Below are 4202 nucleotides of genomic sequence, written 5' to 3'. Positions count from 1 at the left end.
TAGTGGTTAAGGATGTTGAACATTTTCTTAAGTGTGTGTTAGCCATTTGTAATTCTTCCTCTGAAACACCCTATCTAGTTCTCTGCCCCACTTTTGGAATGCGTTGTTTGATTTTTTATTGTTTAGGTTTTTTTTTTTTTAATTCTTTGTAGATTCTAGATACTAGGTTTCTGTCAGTGGTGTAGCTGGAAAAGATTTTCTCCCATTCATTGGGTAACCTACTGGCTCTGCTCCTGGTGTGTCTGTGCAAAATCTTTTCAGCTTCATGAGATCCCATTGGTTGAGTGCTTGTTTAATTTCTTGGGCTACTGGGGTTTTCTTTAGATAGTCTTTTCCCAGTTCTATATCATAGAGTGCCTCCAATTTTTTTTTCTTGCAGTAGTTGAGGAATTTCAAGACTTATATTAAGGTCTTTAATCCACTTGGACTTGATTTTTGTGTACGGCAAAGTGAGTGGGTCTAATTTCGTTTTTCTACCTATGGTCATACAATTTGTCCAACACCATTTGTTGAAAATGCTGTCTGTCTTTTCTCTAGTCTACATTATTGGAACCTTTGTCAAAGATCAAACAGCTGTAGTTACTTCACCCAAGGCCTAGGTCTTCAATTCTGTTCCATTGGTCTATGTTTCTATTTTTGTTCCACTACCATGCTGTTTTTGTCATTATGACTTTGCAATATAGCTATAGATCAGTTTTTTTTTTATTTTATTTTTTGCTGAGGTTGTTTAGATATCTGAAGCCTTCTGCCATTCTATATGAATTTTGAGATCATTTTTTTAATCTCTGTGAAGAATGGTGCTGATATTTTTATTGGTATTGTGTTAAATATGTGTATTGCTTTTGGTAGAATTGCCATTTTCACAATATTAATTCTACTTATCCAGGAGCATTGGAGACTTTTCATCTTCTGATCTCCTCCTCTATTTATTTCTTGAATGTTTTTATGTTCTCATTATATAGGTCTTTAACATTCTTGGTTTATGTTTTTCCAAGGTATTTGATTTTTTGTTGATATTGAAAATGGGAAAGCCTCACTGATTTCTTTCTGGTATATTTGTCCTTTGCACATAGAAAAGCTACTGATTTGCAGCAGTGGTACTATGCTGAAGAGCACTGGTGAGAGTGGGCTCCCATTTTTCCCATGTTTTGATCATGATCCCGTGTTTTTTGTCAAAGGTATTCTCTGCATCAATTGAAATGATCATGTGGTTCTTATGGTTATGTTTATTAAAGTGGTGTATTACATTGACCAATTTCCATATGTTAAACTATCCCTGAATCCCTGGGATGAAGCCTACTTGTTCAAGGTGGATAATGATGTGTTGTTAAATTCAGTTTGCAAGAATTTTATTTAGGATCTGTGTATTTAAGTTCATTAGAAATATAGACTTATGGTTTTCTTCTCTTGTTGCATCTGTCTCATTTGGTATTAGGGTGTTGCTAGCTTCATAAAAGGTGTCAAGGGAGAATTCCCTGGTCTCTGATTATGTGGAACAGTTTTAGAAAAATTGGTTTCAATTCTTCAGTGAAGGTTTGATAGAATTCAGCTGAGAAGCCATCTGGTCATGAACTTTTCTTTTTTGGGAGGTTTTTTAACACCGTTTCAGTCTCCATGGATATGGCAGTTTTGTTTAGGAGATTAATCTGCTCTGACGTTAGTCTTGGTAGGTGGTTTGTGTCTAGGAATCCAACCATTTATTCTGTATTATTTAATATGGTGGAGTAGAGGTTTTGGAAGTATGCCCTGATGATTCTTCCAATTTCCTTGATGTCTGTTGTGATCTCTCCTTTTTCATTTCTGATTTTGTTAATTTGAGACTTTTCTTTTTTGTTTGACTAATTTGGCTATCTTTCTTAATGTGTTGAGATTTTTTTTTTCACCAATAGTTAATGGAGTCAAACCTATTCCAAGCCAGAAGCAAACACTATGACTCTATCTTCTTGCTCTCTAGAAAGTCAACAGGAGTGTGTTCCAGCACACAAGTGCTTTCATTGTTTGTCAGGGAGGCAAGAAGCATGTCCATTGTCCCCAAAGTTTCTAGCAGTTCTCTCTGGTAATCCATCTCTTTTTCTATATGTCCTTGAAGTACTAAAAACTTTTTATCAACTACTTGTGACTGACCAATCACAGGCAGATATATATCAATAATTATTTCAGCAGCATTGATCAAACCAGGGGCAATCTTGGCTGAGACAGATTACTTATCAAAAAATTAAGAACACGAGTAATTTCCTTTTCATCCTGACCTACCAGAGCATTTGCAAGGACTCCTCTTCGATTTAATTCCTTTATGATGGACACTGTAACCTCAGGTGTCTTTATTACACAGTTAGGCTCAAGGGCTCTGTCAAGAGCCTTTGAGATCCGAAAGTTTTTCAGATCCTTGTCATACCATTCTAGGTGCTTCTTTGTTGGCCTGTTGATAAAAATGTCATCCCAATGCTTCATATAATATTTTCCTTTAATAGAAGTTCGATATGCAGGCCTCCTTCTCCTTGGAAGAGAATCTTTCTTTGTTTCAAATTTCTGATGTTTAACATTCACTATCCCATTGGTCATCCAACAACAATTGGCTCATCTTCATGAGCAAGTGCAAGACTTAAACTTGAATCTGTGTAATCAATTGAAGCTGTGCACTACTTTGTAGGACACTGTGCTGTACACTTTGACTTTCCTATCCATTGAGCGAGAGAGAAACCTCTGTCCTGAGCTGCTCAAACATAAACATGTCACAGTCCCTGTGATGATTTTTCAAAGACACAAGCAACTACCCTCCTTTTAACACATGTCCCAGACTTTAACATAATGAACTCCTGAAGATACCAGAAACCCTCCAGAGGGGAAAAGCAGGACACTGTCCACAGCCTGCCCATGCTTGACACAGAAAACATTTTTACTTGTTCACACATCAAACATCTTCACAGTATGATCGTATTGCCCTGTTACAAAGAGATCAGTTTACTAGCACATCCACACCACACATAGTCAGAATGTTCTTTGAATGTCAGAATCTCTTTGGCATTTGGAATATCCCATAATTTAACTACATAATCATCAGCCCCAGAGACCACATTGTATTTGTCAAATGTAAAGTCTACTGTGTGAACTGCTTTTGTATGGTCTTCAAACTGCCTGAGGGGAGCCCTCTCATGTATATCAAGAAGCTGAACTCTACCATCTTCACTACCAGCTACAAGCAATTGGACATCATGTCGAAAAGTAGCACAGTATGCTGTGTCTTTAAAATGGGAAAAGATTTTTATAGGTTCTTGGGAGTATTGGCCATAAATATGAGTTCTTGAGGAAACTGTGACCGCATAGTTATATGGAGGCTGGGGAGAAAAGTCTACTTTTGACACTGCACCAAATTCCTTAATATGTTCAGGAGTCTTATAGTTGTTCCAGTACAAAGTATCTTGAGTGACCTTTTCATCAAGTACAGGATATGTTTGAGTAGCTACAGGTATATAACTAGCCATGATTTCATATAATTGCATTGCTGTCCAGTGGCCAATAATCTCCACGGGGCTGCAGGGGCATGCCAACTCCCAAGGACAATTTTCCGGTCTTGGCCAGCACTCTGTCCACCACACTGCTCTTGAAATCACTCCTCACTTGATTTTTTGAACTTAGCAAAGTTTTTTGCCCTCCCAATCAATTCCTTCTGACTTATGTTCCAGATCAGAGGTTCTTTCTTTCACATGAGTAACTCTATTGGTAAGGGGTTCTAAAGAGGTTTTTATAATATCTATTTGGTTTTTGTCTTCTGTTGTGTTACTTTGCATCATATCCATCTCTTTTTTGAGGTACAATTTCGAGTTCTGATTTTCTTGGTGCTTCCTGGAGTTCATTCTTGCATTTGTTCAGTCTTCATTGAGCTTAATCAATTGGTTGTTGAAAGCTTCCATTTCTTGACTTACCTTCAATTAATTCATATCTCTTGGGAGCGTTCTAATGTTTTCTTCAATCAAGTTGAGCTTACTGTCAAAAGCTGAATGCTCCAGAAAACATTCTGTTCAATTTCATTGATACAACTGCTGGTTCCTTGATGGTTTGCTTCCAGTTCAGTTATTTTATTTATTTTTTTGATCAGGGTGTTGTTGGTTGTTGTGTTTTCATTTTGTGAATGATTTTTTTTTTTTGTTGATTTCTTTAGAATTTAATTGGAGGCTTCCATTGTCACACTAGGCATTCTTGGT

The 4202-nt window shown here is 37.0% G+C and overlaps 1 pseudogene; it reads right to left on the bottom strand.

Annotated features, from left to right (window-relative positions):
* Window positions 1-1927: 1927 nt before the first annotated feature.
* LOC123457348 lies at window positions 1928-3482 on the bottom strand (annotated as a pseudogene).
* Between the last annotated feature and the right edge of the window lie 720 nt (window positions 3483-4202).

This window comes from Jaculus jaculus, unplaced genomic scaffold (assembly GCF_020740685.1).
Source record: "Jaculus jaculus isolate mJacJac1 unplaced genomic scaffold, mJacJac1.mat.Y.cur mat_scaffold_37_1_1805170_arrow_ctg1, whole genome shotgun sequence".
Taxonomy (NCBI): Eukaryota; Metazoa; Chordata; class Mammalia; order Rodentia; family Dipodidae; genus Jaculus; species Jaculus jaculus.
Note: the sequence above shows the minus strand (reverse complement) of the source record. Positions and strands in the feature narration are given on the sequence as shown.